The 19,205-nt window shown below is 44.8% G+C and overlaps 1 pseudogene; it reads left to right on the top strand.

Annotated features, from left to right (window-relative positions):
- The first annotated feature begins 6,511 nt into the window (after positions 1-6,511).
- On the top strand, positions 6,512-18,506 carry LOC123106220 (protein NRT1/ PTR FAMILY 2.11-like; annotated as a pseudogene).
- Positions 18,507-19,205: the final 699 nt, after the last annotated feature.

The following is a 19,205-nucleotide window of genomic DNA, read 5'->3' on the forward strand; positions in this document are numbered from 1 at the left end:
CAATATTTTGGAACTAAATGATGAGATGTGCCAATGAGACTTTGTGGGGGATTGTTGGAATTTTTCTAGTAGGCCTTTGGCCCAAAGCCCAACTAAAATTCTGAAATTCTCTTGACCCATTCATGCACACATGTGAGTGGAGTGAGTGAGGCTAAAGTTTAGTCTCACCTCATAAGTTGAGAGAGAGAGTTGCACCTCTTTATAAGGTGAGCTCTTCTATCACTTGTATGAGCATGAGAAGAGGAGACCTACACGCGCGCTCCTCCTCCTCGCTCGCCTCGCCTCGTCACGACGCGCCACAGGTTGCGGGATTGAGCGGAGCCGAGGACAGAGCTATGCACGTTGTCTATATTTTTGCTGCATGGGAAAAATTAATGAGTCATTAATTAATAATTAACGGACGCGTTAATTACTGAACCGTTTCCGATTCTTTTGGATCGTGACGACTCGGACGTGGGGTTTACTCCCACGACCTACCCGGCCCGCAATATATAGTCAGACAGACGTCTACCCTAGCCGCCACTTTGTATGGTTTCTCACCATTGTTCCAGATCATTGTGCCGCCAAGAAAGTCTTTTCCATCCCTCCTTTCGGTGTGCACCGCGAGAAGGGACAGCAGGCCTCCGGAACCCCGCCTCTCGTGATCCTGTACGGGAGAGGGGCGATCAGGTTTTTGGGGAGCGCACTCGCGCGACTGCTGGCAGCGACGACTTCTTCCCCGACCTCGGCAACCTCATCCTCGACGACATGGGCGACAACGTCAACGCCGGCGGTGTTGCACCGTATGTGATTCTATCCTTCCTGTTCGAGATCGTGATAGAATTCATGTTTCTAGTATGTGCCCTAGATGTGATATGTTCATCTGCTATGCTAGTTCGCATGATTAGTTTAATCTCTGTTGCTGTGGTCATGATTTATCTTCTGTTTATTCGGATTAAATCTCGTAGTAATTTGCTCATATTTCCAACACCCCCTCCCCCCTCCTGAATTTCAGGTGGGTAGGGCCCTTCCATCCCCTTAGTCCAATCACAATATGCCAGCTTAAACTCACCCCGTAAAACCCCATAAGTCTCTGTTGGTGTAGCAGTATTGATTTTGGATTCATCCTTCCCGCTTGCTTCCTGCTCCTCCGTTAGTGTCCACATCAACCCATTTACACCATCTATTGAATAACTAACATATACTAAAAACCTAGTAGTCCAATAATTAAGGAAAGGAAATGCCGTATGTAACTGTTCAGCCGGTTCTTACTTGGACGTAGTGTGCGCGTTGCCGCTCACAGAGCCATCATACCAATTGTATACATGTCGATAGAGGTGGACATATACGCAACCAATTGAGGTGCAGCAGACAGGGTGTGCAAAACCAAACTGAAATTTTGCCTTTTTCTGGTTTCAGTTTTTAAATTTGAAAACCATTTGCATTTACGTTTTTTGGTTAGAAACCCAAAAACCATTTGGTTAAACTAAATAAACCAAAATTTAGGTTTTTCTGGTTCAAAACGTAATGGGCTTCTATAGTACAATAATTTTTAGCCCATTTAGTGCTTCAATTTACATGATTAGCCTGACTGCTTATCCAATGTCCCTTCTTTTCTTTTTCTACTTGTTCTTTTCTCGTTATGATATATATCATGTTTTTTACACATGAAAAAGTTGTTTGTTGGCTCAAAAATTCACATCAACATTGGTTAATTTGGTTATTACTGAAACCGAACCGAAAGTGAATGGTTACTACTGAAGCCAAACTGTAACTATGTATAAAATCGTATAAACCAAAGTACAAAAATCATATGAAGCATAAACTGTATAAACTGAACCAAATCAAACCGAATGCACATCTTGATGCAGCGGATAGCCGGCATGTGACACGTCAATCGGAGACGCATGCAGTAAGGAAATGCATGCAGGCCCATCTCCTCTGTGCTTGCTTTCTCACTAACTGGCTAGCTTTCAACCTTGTCTTGTTGCAGTGCTCATAGGTCCAATCCACTGTACACACTTCTCATAACTAGTGTAGTTTTTCCCTTTCTAATTATGCACTACACATGTGAATTGAAATGCACAACTTGGCCGGATGCATGCATGCAGGATAGACAAATCGCATATCACTAGCTTATGCACGCAAAGTACTAATAAGACAAATGTGTCTTTTTGGCTACACATGCACACTCTATCCTAATGAGTATCTTTGAGAGACTGAGCCGTCATATTATCTTGACATTTTAAGAAGTCACAGCAGGTGCCTAGTAGTCGACGGAAACGTCTCCTTACACCGAATGCACATCATCCAAAATTCTGAAATAAATCTAGAAAAATATGAACATCAGGACTTAAACCCTGGTGGGATGATGATACCACTGTCCTCCTAACCATCCAACCAATTTTGGTTGACGGCTACACAACGATTGGTGTACATGTTAGCTACACCCAAGTTTTTGACGCCATCAACAGCAATATTTATTAATTCACGAATTGAGCTTAGACTTGGCTGCTCAGGTCCCTTGGTCCAAGTGATAGGCTTAGCAGAAGTGCCCGCAGTTTTTTGAATTTTCTCTAGGATTTAATAGCTTAAATCTTTCAGTGGTAAGCGACATGTCTGTGTGTGTTCATAAAGGGTGAGTACATGAACGTGCATTAGCATTTGCGTCAGTGCTTCAAGAAAAAACCTGTAAAATTAATTATTCTTTGATAAACTCCATTTGAAAAATATTTTCCAACTATTGTAAAAAAAGCGAAAATGCTTTCTAACTATCGTAGCCGGAGATCAAGCTCTAATAGCTGGGCTGCCCCGTACTTGTTGTAAAGCGACATGTAGCTAGAGTGCTTGATAGCAAGGGGTCGACATGCATTCATGATAAATTAATTCTACTAATCAACGAACTCAAGGATCAGTACATTCATTAATTAACTGCATGTGCACTGTGAAGGATGGCCAAAACCATCACCGATGTGACCTGATTGAGTCAATTACACCATTGGTGCCATAAAGTGACGCGAAAAGTCAGTTTAGTGCTAAAACTTGCGGTATACATTAAACTGATGCCATAACTTGGCTTTGACGTGCATATACAGTACAAATCACGTTTCTATATAAACACAGTGCTGATTAGGTGCGCCAACATGGCATAGGACCCGCTATCAGTGACTGGGCACAAAGAGGGCGTGTGCCTGCTATTTTGCAGAAAAACCTAAAAACAATTTTCACAAAAGAGGCCCCGACCCGGACGCAAGGGTCCACTCGTCAGTATGACAGAAATCTATACCTAATAATAGAGAGGCTATTGCTTCTAGCGACACGTCAAGGAAATTACCCCAAAGTTGCAAAATACAACTAACCAATGCCACCTGTAAGTGATAAAAAAAATGTTTTACACCAGGGAATCCCTTGTGTGGACTGGACCATGCAGTAAGGACCTGCTATACTGCGCTCTGCGTGTCGGGAGAAGACGCGGCATTCTTTTTGGGGCGGCCCATGGGTGGCCAATTTTTAAAATTTCGTTTTTTTATTCTTTAGTTTAATTTATGTTTTCGTTTTTTACTTTAAATAATTTGGAACTTGAAAAAGTTGCAAAAAATTATAAAAACACGAATTTTCAAATAAGAGTTTGATCAATCATAAAATATTTATAGAAACAAAAAATGTTTGTCATCTTCTAAAATATGTTTAGTTATTCAAAAAATGTTTGATTTTTCTAAAACAAGTATTTGGGAAATAAAAAATGTTCATGATTTTTAAAAAGTTTATCTGTTCAAAAATATTATTGAAATTGAACAAAATTTCGCTAATTCAAAAAATATTCATGAATGGAAAAATATCGTTAAAATTCAAAATAGTTATTCATAAAATGTTCGCTGATACAAAAAATGATCATGCATATCACAAATTGTTCGATAGATCAAAACAATGTTCGTTAATTTCATCAACTGTTCCACCAATTTCAAAAAACAAATTCGTCAATTCTAGAAATGTTTGCCGAATCAAGGAAATTATTTAGAAAAATGCTCACAATTTCAAAAATGTTTGCAAATAGTATAAAATCTTCATGAATTCAAACAATGTTATTGATTTTCAAAAATGTTCTAAAATTTGTAAAATTGTTCACGAATTTCAAGAATGTTCACGAGTTGAAGAAAATTTTCTTGATTTCAAAAATTGTTCATGATTGCACGAAATCGAGTCTGATAGTGTACCTCGCTGATCTGCAACTAGTAGGTGCACTCGGCCAACAACCTGACCCGAGTACTTTTTAACGGACATTGGAGATTATGATTTTTTTTCCGTTACAATGCACAAGCACTTTTGCTAGTAATTGGACAAAAATCCGGATATACGGGAACTCGAACCGCTGACCTGCAACTAGTAGGTGCGCTCGGCCAACAACCTGACCCGAGTACTTTTCACGTTATAATCAGATACCACCACTATATATTCGTTTCACTCTAAGTGGGCTACAGTCCTTACGGCCTTGTTTTGCAATATTTGTTTTCAGAAATTTATATTATAATGTACTCCCTCCGTCCCAAAATAAGTGTCTTGAGCATAGTACAAATTTGTACTAGAGCTAGTACAAAGTTGAGACACTTATTTTGGAACGGAGGAAGTATGTAACTAATAATAATGCGTTATAAAATAATGTACATATAAACTAAGTAAGTTACATTGTAAAATAATCACGTATTGATTTAAAATTTAGCCATATAAAGAATTAATAAATTACCAAATTATTCATGTAATAATTTGCATACTGAATAAAAACATATATTCAACAAATTCTTATATAAGTTTAAAATTGTTCACAGTGTAAAAAATATATTTATGTAATATATAAAAGTATTCATGCTTTAAGAAAGTGTTTATTTTTCATATAGTCTAATAAATGATTTTATAAGTTTAAAATGTTCACAGTTTAGAAAATATATTCATGTAGTATGTAAAGGTGTTCATGCCTTAAGAAATATCTATTTTCTATATATTTTCATAAATTCTTATGTAAATTTTCAAATATTCAAAGTTCTAACAAAATATTCATGTAGTATATAGAAGTGTCTATGCTTTAAGGAACATATATACATATAATATAAGAATAGTTGGCTGGGATTCAAAGCAGCTACATGTAGTCATCAGGTGCGAGTGGCCACCACTCCTCCCAGCAGCGTTACTTTTTTGGGAAATTATAAAATATATGTAAATTATATTCTTATGTTATAAATAATAATGAAATTGAATAATATTACATTATAAAAATATTCAAGTATTATTTCAAAAAATATCTATATAAATAAAAAGATTTATGTAGTATATAAATGTGTTCATTGTTATTTAAAAAATAGAAGACACGGTTACAATTTACATGTATTTTATAACTGTTTTGAACATAACAGTGCAAAATGGGCCGCTGGGACTCCAGCCGGCTAAGCCAGAAAGGTTATATCAAAGAACATAAAGCACTGTTAGGGAGTGCGGATTGCTGGAGGCCGAGCTCCACTGAGCTGGGTATTTTGAAAATACCAAAAAAAATTCAAAAGTTTCAAAAAAATTAGATTTTTTTCCCATGGAAACATATATTTATTCCGCAGCAATGTGTTGATCGTCAAAAAATGTTGTGATTTCTAGGCTGTACAAAAAAGACAAATTTCAGGCCCAATAACAAAAATAAAAGGCCCATTTAGAAATGTATATTTGTCTTTTTTTCTATACGCCACATGTAAGAGTGTGATGCTGTGAAATTTTGCACATATGTAGGATACATGTGCATGTGTGTTCACAAATAAATTTGGAATTCATCGCTCTCCGAAAAAAATAAAATTTGAAAACGAGCTCGCTGGAGCTTGGCTTTCGTTGGCATTTCACTCATAACGTGAAATGTTCGTGCACTAGGTGGTTAGCAAAGCACAGCTGCTCGTTATGGGCCAGCGATTCGAATGCCGGCTTTAGCTAACTTTTAATTATTTATATGGCGCTGACAAGTGGGCCCTTGTGGCCGTGGCACGGAGTTTTTCGTGAGAAAAAAAATTCAAGGCTGTTATTTGCAAAATAGCAGGCCACATATATTCTTTTTGCCATACAGTCGCTGACAGCAAGCCTCATGCCATGTGATGCGCCTAATCAACACCCGTTCATATATAAACGTGATTTGCACTGTATATGCACGTCAAAACCAAGTTGTGACACGAGTTCAATGTACACCCCACGTTTTAGCACTGAACTGACTTTTCATGTCATGTTGTGGCATCAATGGTGTAATTGACTCGACCTGTTTCTTTGATAAACAACATTTTTCATTCAATTGATATATCAAGCTGATACAATCACACCTCTGCGTAACCATCACACATCGATATATCGATATGAAACAAGACGCCGTTGCTTTCCTTCTACCTGTTTTTCTATCTGAGAAGTATCTTGGAAGCAAGATCTCCTAATCTGGCTGGCTGGCTTATTTATACGGCAGGCCTCGACCCCTCTGCTTCTTGCACCAGCCACCTGGAGATTTTTAAGTAAGAGATTGATGGAGGCAAATAGGCCTCAGCAGGAGCAGAAGGCCATCAGCATGGAGAAGATGGCGCCGGTGAGGGTCGCATCGGAGGAGGCCGAGTCGTCTTCGTCGGACGCCGGTGATGGCGAGGAGGCGGGCGGTGTCCACAACCACCACGGATGGCGAGGAGGCGGGCCGTACGTCATAGGTGCTTTTGCCTACCTGCCTCCGTTTTTCTTTTCCTTGAACTGCATGCGCTACTGTCTTCTTCTTCGTCTTCTTGGCTGGATCTCAACAAACTTTGTACACACCACGAATGACCAGTCTGCTGAAACGGCTGAAAAGGCACTCAGGAGTATGTAGGGACGGATGATTTGCTACTAAGTTGCTTACTAACGACAAATTGCCATGCTACCGAAAAAAAAAGACAAATTGCCATGCCGTGCCGTGCCATGACAACATGTTGCACTGAGCTATTAGACAACAATTTGCAAGTGGGAACAGAATATCACAAAAATTAACACTGGTGGAAAAAAGGCCTTTGGTCGCGGTTCGCAACTGCCATTAGTCGCGGTTGCGCAACCGCGACCGAACGGGCGCGACTAAAGGCCCCACCCTTTAGTCGCGGTTGCTTAAGAACCGCGACTAAAGGCCCGTCCACGTGGGCGCCAGGCGGCCGTCGGGGCGGAGGACCTTTAGTCGCGGTTCTTCTGGCCAACCGCGACTAAAGGCCGCCGCAGGTTTAGGGTTTTAGCCCCCCCTAAACCTGTTTTCTGTTTAATTTGTATTGTTTTATTTCTTTTGTGCTTTATTTTAATTTTGAAGGAGTTTCACATATTCTACGGTACTACATACATGCATATGAATGTACAATTTCAAACAAATTTGAAATTAGAACCAAAAAGAATTCAAGAGGAATATACAATATATATTCAATATCATCGGATGACCATATACAATTTTGAACAAGTTTCCATACATAATTTAATGCATATAAAGTTCTACGTCCTCGTAATGGTGTTCTCCTTTAGGATGGAGGACTTCCCTCCTGAACCATCCAGCTAGTTCCTCTTGAAGTGGTCGGAAGCGAGCTTCTGGACTAAGCATCATCCGGAGGTTATTCCTCTGAGCATTGGTATCACTCGGAACCCGCTCAGAGGTGTATCTCCGGATCATCTCACAGACATAGTATGCACATAGATTGGTCCCCGCTGGCTGAATATCCTCACCATTCTTAGCCTTTGCCCTTTTGAATTCTAGCTCTTTTTTGAATTCACCGACCTTTGTATCTACGAACCGTCTCCAAACCCTACGAGGCAAAGAAAATTAAATGAACAAGAGAGTTATTAGTTACTTGACATTAGGAAATGAACGAAATAGGCCGATCGATATAGAGCGCAAATGAATGAAAATAATTACTTCTGCAGCATTCTTCTCATGTCGACCCAAAGCTTTGGATCCTTATTCAGAGAGTCGTGGACGAGACATTCTGAGGTGTCAACTTTAATTACTAGCAGAATCCAGTGGAACCTGCGGACACGATACATGCACAGTACGTCATGCATAACTCATCGATTAGCCGGCCACATACCATGCATGGAGTAAACAAAAGAGAATGTGCTCAAGACAGAAACACTCACCCAAAATGGTAAGGAAATAGAATATCACTTTTGAGTTCCTGCTTTGTAAGAAACTGCCACAGGTCTGCCTCCATGTCGGCGGGGTGATGCTCCAACACATATCCATTAATGATGTGTGGGTCAATGAACCCAACATCATGGATGTTCCTTACTCTGCATTCCTTAATCTTCATTCTGCATGTATAATAGCGGACACAACAATATAGTTAGGACATATATATAGTGCAGGCAATATGAACGAGATGGGGTAGAAATAAATCACTTACAGAACGTAGCAACTGATGATAGATTTGTCGAGCTCGCGCAGATTGAAAAGCTGGAACAATTCACTCAGATGAATTTGTACATAGTAATGTTTGAAGTGATGCTCATATCTAACTTCCGCATAAATATATTCTTTGGCGTTTTTATTTTTTATGTAACCCTTGTACCATTTCAGCAGACCTTTCATTTGTGGAGGTAGATCCTCTTCCTGCGCAGGCTCGACGAGAGGCCCATTCTTCACATATGTAATTACTACCTCCTTCACTGGCGCCTCATCAAGGCCTAACAGTTCACGAAGAGTAATACCTAAGTTGGCCGCTTGTTCTCTGGCACTCGTTACAGTCAATCCATGTGCTGCCGCAGCTGCTATGATATCGGGGTCATCCGGACCGGCGGCTTTCACTATAAGCGGGGCAATCGATTGTTTACTTTGTTCCCCGAGCTGGGCAACTCGTTTCCCGCTTTTTTTACTTTCTAATTCCGTTTTCTCGGCCTCCTCCAAGGCTTTGTTCTCCTGGTTCTCTGCCCGCTCTTTCTTCTCCTTCAACATGAGTGCCTGCCTACGAAGTTCACGTGCATAGTCGTCAGGCAGATTCTTCGCGGCTTGGGACAGTGTGCTCAAAAATGACTTAGCCCACTTCTTTTGCTCATCAGAAAATACTGGCTTGGGCTCGGGCTCTCTTTTCTTTTTGCAGTCCGCCTTCCATTTCTCATGATCAGCAGCCGCGGCCGCGGCAGTTTCCTCGGCACTACGTTCCCAAGGCCTTGTGGGGAGAGGCTTCAGTGATGGCTCCAGTACCTTTGTGGTCTTAGGTACATAAGGGTTCGGGTTAATAATCCAGGACTGCTTCTGCTTCTTTGCCAGAGGTGGATTGGGGGGCGGCGTCTGATCACCCGCCGGACGAGGACTGGGGGGCGGCGTCTGATCACCCGCCGGACGTTGTGGACTGGGGGGCGTCGGCTGACGTGACGGAGGTGTAGGTGAACCGCCACCACCGTAGGGGGGTGGACTTGTTGTCCTTGGCGCCTCGCTTGGAAACTTGATAAACTTCTTTTGCCATAGAATGAAATGGCGCTTGACATCTCCAAGTCTTTTCTCCCCTTCAGGTGTAGCAATGTCAATCTCCAGCTCCTCAAACCCTTGGACTATGTACTCCACCGTGACACGAGCATAGCCATCTTGAATGGGGTTGTTGTGGTGGAGTGCTCCAGGTAAACATGGTAAAGCACTGCCGATGGCTACCTTCATGGACATGTTCCCGATAGGATAATACAGATGACATTCTTTCATCTCCTTTATATCGTCCACGGGGTAGCGAGGAGGCTCCGGTGCAGTAATTTCGACCACCAGAGGCTCCGGTGCAGTAATTTCGACCACCAGAGGCTCCGGTGCAGTAATTTCGATCGTCGGTGCATCTGCACCAGCCGGTGGGGCCTCCGTGGAAGCCACACTGCTTCTCCGCTGCTGGCTTCTGAGATCCGCTGGATGATCTTCATGCTGCGCCCGAGCTGCATCTCTTTCGGCTACTAGTACACTCACGGTTTTCTTCATCACATCCATTTCCGATGCCAACCGCGCCACAACATCTGCTTCCCGATCCATCTTTCTCTTCCGGCTTCTGTAACCGTACGGGTCATCGTTCTGGGGGAACCCTATTTTCCACGGAATGTGCCCCATGCCTCGTACACGTCCTCCGTGTTCAGGATTCCCGAGGGCTTTTGTCAGCGCGTCGTTCTCTCTGTTGAACTTGATCTTCCCCTCTTGAGCATCCCTCATTGCGTCAATAAGGGCTTGGGTGGGTTTAATTATTTTGCCCCGGTAAACACACTCCCCTGTCTCCGGGTTCAGCGTTCCCCCATGCCCGTACCACCACCTTTTGGCCCTTGGGTCCCATCCCTCCGTACCTGGACGGATTCCTCGCGCCCTCAGCTCGTTCTCCATCTTCTCCCACCTAGGCTCCCAAAGGCGATACCCTCCTGGCCCCATAATATGATTGTACTCCTTCTTAGCCGCATTTTCCTTATTTTTTTTCGATATTTGAATGAACTGCTCCGATTTCTTTTGCTTCACAAATTCTGGCCAATCATGTTTCAGTTTCTCATATTGTCCTTTGAAATCCGGAGTCTTGTTCTGCTTGACAAAGTCATGGGCTAGATTTTGCTTGAATTTCCGGAATGCGTCGGCCATCTTATGAAGAGCGAACTGTTTGACTAGCCTCCTCCTCTCCTTGTTTTCCTCAATCTTGTTACCCTCCTCATCGAATTTGTTGTATTCTGGAGGTAGAACGAAATGTTCCATAAGCTTCTTGAAGCAATCTTTTTTTGTTCTCTTATCGACAAAAGTGAAACCAGCAATTCGTGCCTTCTTTGGCTTATTCCACTCCTGGACGGTGATCGAGACGTTGTCTCTAACAATGGCTCCGCATTGGTTGACAAACTTGGTGGCGTTCTTGCGGGGCTCCAGCGGCCTGCCGGTTGCACTGTCGACAACCTCGATGGTGCATGTTTCTCCTTGTTTCATCGTCTTGGTTGCGCCACGCTTTGACGACGTACTCGATTGTTTCGACGATCCGGCCGAGGGCTAAAATAAGAAAGAGAGTCGCGCGCGTTAGTCCACACATATTTATTCAAATCAGTTAGTTTGTATCACCAGAGGCTCAATGTATATATATACCTCGGCGCCGGAGGTGGTTGCTACTTCCATTTGAAGATCGTCGTTTATCGACGTTTGTTCGGCATCATCTTACTGACGGCGCCCTTCATCTTCACCGTCAAGGTTCAGATAAGAAGAGATATCATCTTCTTCTTGTCCGGTCGGCACATATAGAATATCGCCGTTTATGATGCCGAACATATGTGCTTCACCGTCCGGATCATAGTTGTCCATAATCGGGTCAGCTCTATCGTCCGCCATTATGTCAGTCCTGAAAACATGTAGTAAAAACAAATTAATTAAGTGAAGAAGGGGGGCGGTGGCGGTGGCGGTGGCGAAAGGGCGGTGGCAAAAGGAGGGGGCGAGGAAGGGGTGGGAGAGGGTGTCGCGGTAGAGCGCGAGACGAGGCGGCAGACGACGGCGTCACGGAGAGGGAGGCGAGGACAACACACATGTATAACCCTCGCCGCCCCCTCTCGATCCCTAAAAAAAACACCGCGCGCATCGCCGCCCCCCTCGCCGCCCCCTCTTCGTATATACGTTTTTTTTGTTAATTATCAAATTTTACGGTTATTTGTTAAGTTATACGTTTTTTGTTAATTAAGTTATTTTACGGTTATACGTTTTTTGTTAAGTTATTTTACCGTTTTTGTTAAGTTATTTTACGGTTATACGGTTATCAAATTTTACGGTTATACGTTTTTTGTTAAGTTATTTTACCGTTTTTGTTAAACTAATTAACTAGTTAAAATTAAAAAGAACAAAAAAAATTCTCTCTCTCTCTCCACGATCTCGCTAGCTCTCTGTACGTGGGCGAGAGGGGGCGGCGGGCGACGGCGGGCGGCGTTGAGGGCGGGCGAGAGGCGGCGCGGTGGGCGAGGGAGGCCGGCCGGCGTGGGCGAGAGGGGGCGGCGGGCGACGGACGTGGGCGAGAGGGGGCGGCGGGCGACGGCGGGCGGTGTACGAGGGCGAGAGGGGGCGGCGGGCGCCGTACGTGGGCGAGAGGGGGCGGCGGGCGACGGCGGGCGGCGTCGAGGGCGAGGGCGACGGCGGTAGGCCTTCGGCGCGGCAGAGAAGACGAGAAATGCCCGCGACGGGTCGGGCCCTTGTATTTATAGCCCTCACCTTTAGTCGCGGTTGGGGAGGCGACCCGCGACTAAAGGGCAACCTTTAGTCGCGATTGGGGAGGCGACCCGCGACTAAAGGGTAACCTTTAGTCGCGGTTGGGGAGGCGACCCGCGACTAAAGGGCTTTTTTGGCGGGTTTTTCGTTCCCGCGCGCAATGACCTTTAGTCGCGGTTGGGCAGGCCAACCGCGACTAAAGGTATTTTTAAAATACTTTTTCTTTTTCAAAATGTTAAAAATACAAATAATATATCAAAAAATTCAGAAAAATAAAACTAATTCAATTCAATATGTTAAAAACACAAATATTATATCAAAAAATTCAGAAAAATAAAACTAATTCAATTCAAAATTCTAAAAATATAAATAATATATCAAAAAATTAAGAAAAATAAAACTAATTCAATTCAAAATGTTAAAAATACAAATAATATATCAAAAAATTCAGAAAAATAAAACTAATTCAATTCAAAATTTTATACGCCTAGGCAGGAGTACGACAGCGCGCGACGACAGCAGCGAGGACGACGGCGGCAACTTAGAAGGCGACGACTACCAGTACAACGGCGGCGGCTATGAAGACTACGAGTATGCATATTATACGCCTAGGCAGGAGTATGACTAAATCACTCCAAATTTCATGTATCATCAGTGGTATCTCGAATCATTCGAAAATGGACACCAAACACATCACGGGTAATATAATTCACATGATCCATTCAACAAAGTTTGGTACAATAAATTATTACACATCATTTCTTCCCTTGTGTCCCTGCGTGCTTACGATTGTGTCGTATCCATGGAGCATCCTCATCATTTAACTTAATGCTTGGGTCGGTGTTCACTTTGAAGGGCGGAATTTCAGCAAACATATTATAATCTTCTGGCATGTCTGTCTTGTCCTCCACTCCCACGATGTTTCTTTTCCCTGAAAGAACAATGTGGCGCTTTGGATCATCGCATGATGTACTGATCGTTTTCTTATCTTTCTGTTTCCTCGGTTTGCTACTCATGTCCTTCACATATAAAACCTGAGCGACATCTTTCGCTAGGACGAATGGTTCGTCAAGGTAACCAAGATTGTTGAAATCCACCATTGTCATTCCGTATTGCTGGTCCACCTTTACCCCACCTCCTGTTAGCTTGAACCATTTGCACCGGAACAAAGGGACCTTAAAGGAGGGTCCATAGTCAAGTTCCCATATCTCCTCTATGTAACCATAATATGTGACCTTTTGCCCATTCTCGGTTGCTGCATCAAAGCGGACACCACTGTTTTGGTTGGTGCTCTTTTTATCTTGGGCGATCGTGTAAAATGTATTCCCATTTATCTCGTACCCTTGGAAAGTCGTTATAGTCGAAGATGGTGTCTTGGCCAACATGTACAGCTGATCTACAACATCATTGTCATTCATTAAATGTTTTCTCAACCAACTGCCGAAAGTCTCCATGTGGGCCTTCCTAATCCAGGATTCAGGCTTCCCCGGGTTGTCCGAGCGTAAAATATTCTTGTGTTTCTCAAAGTACGGAGCCACCAAGCTGGAATTGGTCAGTACAGTGGTGGTGTGCTTCAGTCAGAGAATGGCCGTCCATACATGTCGTTGATTTCCTTCCGATCGTGCCTTTTCCACTTAGTCTCCCCTCGTGCCGCGATCGAGGAAGACCAATCGGCTTAAGGTCAGGAACAAAGTCAACACAAAACTCAATTACCTCCTCATTTCCATAGCCCTTGGCGATGCTTCCTTCTGGCCTAGCACGGTTACGAACATATTTCTTTAATACTCCCATGAACCTCTCGAAGGGGAACATATTGTGTAGAAATACAGGACCGAGAATGAAAATCTCTTCGACTAGGTGAACCAAGAGGTGCGTCATAATATTGAAGAAGGATGGCGGGAACACCAACTCGAAACTGACAAGACATTGGATCACATCGTTCTGTAACCGTGGTAGATCTTCTGGATTGATTACCTTCTGAGAGATTGCATTGAGGAATGCACATAGCTTCACAATGGCTACTCGAACATTTTCCGGCAGGAGCCCCCTCAAAGCAATCGGAAGCAATTGCGTCATAATCACGTGGCAGTCGTGAGACTTCAGGTTTTGGAACTTTTTCTCCGCCATGTTTATTATTCCCTTTATATTGGACGAGAATCCAGACGGGACCTTCATACTGCTCAGGCATTCAAAAAAGATGACCTTCTCTTCTTTGGTCAGAGCGTAGCTGGCACGACCTTGAAACCATTCCGGATGCCGGTCATCAGGGTCTTTCAAACGTTGCTGGTCCTGCCGTGCTTCCTTTGTATCATTTGTCTTCCCATACACGCCCAAGAAGCTTAGGAGGTTCACGCAAATATTCTTCGTAACGTGCATCACGTCGATTGCAGAGCGGACTTCTAGGACTTTCCAATATTCTAGCTCCCAGAATATAGATTTCTTCTTCCACATGGCTGCGTGCCCGTCAGCTCCCTTCGGAACTGATTGTCCGCCAGGACCCTTTCCAAAGATGACTTTCAAATCCTTGACCATATCAAATACCTCAGCACCAGTGCGTTCCGCAGGCTTCGGCCGGTGATCTGCCTTGCCGTTGTAATGCTTGCCTTTCTTTCTTACTGGATGAATTTTCGGAAGAAATCGACGATGCCCAAGGTACACGTTCTTCTTACAATTTGGCAAATGTACACTTTCAGTCTCATGTAAGCAGTGCGTGCATGCATTGTATCCCTTATTTGACAGTCCCGAAAGGTTACTAAGAGCAGGCCAATCGTTGATGGTTACGAAAAGCAACGCTCGTAGGTTAAATTCCTCTTTTTTGTGCTCATCCCACACACGGACACCAGGTCTGCCCCACAGCTGTAAAAGTTCATCAACTAATGGCCTTAGGTACACATCGATGTCGTTGCCGGGTTGCTTCGGACCTTGGATGAGCACTGGCATCATAATGAACTTCCGCTTCATGCACAACCAAGGAGGAAGGTTGTAGATGCATAGAGTCACGGGCCAGGTGCTATGGCTGGAGCTCTGCTCGCCAAAAGGATTCATGCCATCTGTACTTAGACCAAATCTTATGTTCCTTGCGTCAGCTGCAAAATCTTTGAACTCTCTGTCGATCTTTCTCCATTGCGTTCCATCTGCGGTGTGTCTCAACTCCCCGTCCGACTTACGGTCCTCTTTGTGCCATCGCAACAACTTGGCATGCTCTTTGTTCCTGAACAGACGTTTCAACCGTGGTATTATAGGAGCATACCACATCACCTTGGCGGGAACCCTCTTCCTGGGTTTCTCGCCCTCAACATCGTCACCAGGGTCATCGCCTCTGATCTTATAACGCAATGCAGTGCATACCGGGCATTCATTCAAATTCTCGTATTCACCGCGGTAGAGGATGCAGTCGTTGATGCATGCATGTATCTTCAGAACCTCTAAACCTAGAGGGCAGACAACCTTCTTTGCTTCGTACGTACTGGCGGGCAACTCGTTATTCTTTGGAAACATATTCTTCAACATTTTCAGCAAGTTTTCAAATGCCGAGTCAGCTACACCTGCCTGTGCCTTCCATTTCAGCAAATCCAGTGTGCAGCCCAGCTTTTTCAGACCATCATCGCATCCGGGTACAACGACTTTCTGTGATCCTCTAACATGCGATCCAAATTCTCCCTCTCCTTTTCAGTTTCGCAGCGTCTCCGTGCATCAGCAATGGTCCGACCAAGATCATCAACGGTCTCATCACGTGCCTCTTCTTCACCTTCACCTTCACCTTCCCCTTCACCTTCCCCTTCACCTTCCCCTTCACCTTCAGCATCCTCCATGAAAGTATCACCGAAATGAGCAAGATAGCTTTCATCGATGAAATCATCCCCTTCTTCATCTTCTTCCATTATAACCCCTCTTTCTCCATGCTTGGTCCAACAATTATAGCTTGGCATGAAACCGTGCCGAAGCAGGTGCAGGTGAACTTCTCTTGAGGAAGAGTAACCCTTCTGATTCTTACAGTCAACACATGGACAGATAACAAAACCCTTCTGCTTGTTCGCATTAGCCACTACGAGGAAATCTTTCAAACCCGTAGTGAACTCGCGGGAGAGTCGGTTACCGTACATCCATTGCCGATTCATCTGCATTATTATAATATAAAATATATAATTAACCATCATGCATTTGTTAAAGTAACTAGCTATAAACAATAGAAATTAAACAATGAACAACACACATGCATATTTTATCAATGACACACATGCATGAAAGGTTCAAGTTGCTAACCGCGATCGAGGAGGAACCTCAAGTGTGGCTCCAACACTTCATATCATGTTTGTTTCACGCTGTTGGGCATTTCATCAAACACCTTGTGTGCATAAGAGGAACCAAAAGCAAACCTACACCCCCTTGTGAAGAGAAGTGGCACCAAATGGCTAAGTGAGTGCGCTGAACTGGTATATATAGGGGAGGAGCTTTAGTCGCGGTTGGCCAGGCCAACCGCGACTAAAGGCCTTTGGGCACCTTTAGTCGCGGTTGGCCTGGCCAACCGCGACTAAAGCCCCTCACGTGCACCAGCTGGCCACCGAGCGCCCTGGCCCAAGCCTTTGGTCGCGGTTCGTCTGCCGAACCGCGACTAAAGACTTCATTAGTCGCGGTTCCTACAGTTTCGCGACTAATGGGGCTGGACGGAAGCCTCTTTTTCTACCAGTGTAAATGCTGTTAATTTTTGGTGAATTAATTTTCTACAAGTAATACTAAGATAATATGGAGTTATTGTCTCAGGGAACGAGACGTTCGAGAAGCTTGGGACGATCGGGGCGTTGTCCAACATGCTGGTGTACTTAACAACGGTGTACCACATGCCAAGCGTCAACGCTGCCACCCTCCTCAACGTCTTCTCTGGCACCAGCAACCTCGCCACCGTCTTGGGCGCATACATCAGTGACACCTACCTCGGTCGCTACACCACCATCGCCGCTGCCACCATGTCCTCCTTCGTCGGCATGCTCATCCTCACCCTCACAGCCGCTATCCACACCCTCCATCCTCCGGCATGCAACACATCCAAGGGGCAAAAGTGCGAGGGTCCCAATTGTTCCCAGCTTGCCACCATACTATTGTCATTCTTCTTCCTAGTTGCCGGTGCTAGAGGCATCCGACCATGCAACCTCGCCTTCGGGGCCGACCAGTTCAACCCGCACACCGCCGATGGCCGCCGAGGCATTGCCAGCTTCTTCAATTGGTACTATTTCACCTTCACTGTTGCCATGATGCTCTCCGCCACGGTAATCATCTATCTTGAAAGCAACGTCAATTGGGCGTTGGGGCTCGCAGTGCCCGCCGCGCTCATGGGCCTTTCTTGCATCGTATTCTTCATGGGCACTCGCCTCTACGTCCGTGTACGCCCCGAGGGCAGCCCCTTCACAAGCTTCGCCCAGGTCCTCGTCGCCGCTGCTCTCGCAAGCGCCACCTTCGGCGACCTAGCGGCACTGCCGAGCTGTTCGACCCGCCACACCGAAGCAAGCTAGTCTCCAAGCTTGCCTTCACCGACCAGTTCACGTGCTTGGACAAGGCGGCATTGCGGACCCCTCAGGACGCATTGTGCTCCGATGGGAGGATACCGGCAGATCCGTGGAGGCTATGCACGATGCAATAGGTGGAGGAGGTGAAGTGTCTTGCACGCATCATCCCAGTGTGGTTGTCGGGGGTCATCTACTTCATCGTCCTCACCCAGCTAGGCACATACGTCGTGCTCCAGGCCGCGCAGACCGACCGCCGGATCAGCAACTCCAGCAGCTTCTAGATCCCTCAAGGCTCGTTTGTCGTCTTTCAGATGATCTCCCTCACGATGTGGATCCCTTGCATGACTGGTTCGTGGTGCCGACGCTCCGCCGCTTCATGAAGCGCGATGGTGGCATCACACTGCTCCAGCGGATTGGCATCGGCCTGGCGCTGTCAGTGGCGACGATGCTGGTGTCAGTGGCTGTGGAGCAGTGTGGCGCAGCAGCAGCTTCTGGCAGGCTTATCTGAGGCCTTTGGCGCCATCGGGCAAATCGAGTTCTACTACCGGCAGTTCCCAGAGAACATGAGGAGTGTAGCTGGGGCGCTCCACTTCCTGGGGTTTGCATTGGCAAGCTATGAGAGCGGGCTGATGGTGGTGGTGGTGCACCGGGCGACGCGTGGCTACGACGGGGGGCCGGACTGGCTGGCACAGGACCTGGACCAGGGGAGCGTGGACCTATTCTACCTGGTCACAGCCGTCATTGCCACTATAAACCTTGTCTACTTTGTGATTTGCGCGCGGTGGTATAGGTTCAAGAAGTCCGGCGACGATCACGTCGGGGTTGGCGATGTGTGCCTGGGTATTTGATACTAGTTCTGTTGCTATTATTTGCAACTCGAAACAGGGACTACGGATTAAGCGAAGATTGGCTAAGGACGAGGTGACGATGCGCGTGGGAAATGGTTCCAAAGTCGATGTGATCGCCGTCGACATGCTACCTCTACATCTACCTTCAGGATTAGTTTTAGACCTGAATAATTGTTATTTGGTGCCAGCGTTAAGCATGAACATTATATCTGGATCTTGTTTGGTGCGAGACGGTTATTCATTTAAATCTGAGAATAATGGTTGTTCTATTTACACGAGTAATATCTTTTATGGTCATGCACCCTTGAAGAGTGGTCTATTTTTGTTGAATCTCGATAGTAGTGATACACATATTCATAATATTAAAGCCAAAAGATGCAGAGTTGATAATGATAGTGCAACTTATTTGTGGCACTGCAGTTTGGGTCATATTGGTGTAAAGCGCATGAAGAAACTCCATACTGATGGACTTTTGAAATCACTTGATTATGAATCACTTGGTACTTGCGAACCATGCCTCATGGGCAAGATGACTAAAACTCTGTTCTCCAAAACAATGGAGTGAGCAACAGATTTCTTAGAAATAATACATACTGATGTATGCGGTCCAATGAATATTGAGGCTCGCAGCGGCTATCATTATTTTATGACCTTTACAGATGATTTAAGTAGATATGGGTATATCTACTTGATGAAACA

The sequence above is a fragment of the Triticum aestivum genome, chromosome 5A (genome assembly GCF_018294505.1).
Source record: "Triticum aestivum cultivar Chinese Spring chromosome 5A, IWGSC CS RefSeq v2.1, whole genome shotgun sequence".
Taxonomy (NCBI): Eukaryota; Viridiplantae; Streptophyta; class Magnoliopsida; order Poales; family Poaceae; genus Triticum; species Triticum aestivum.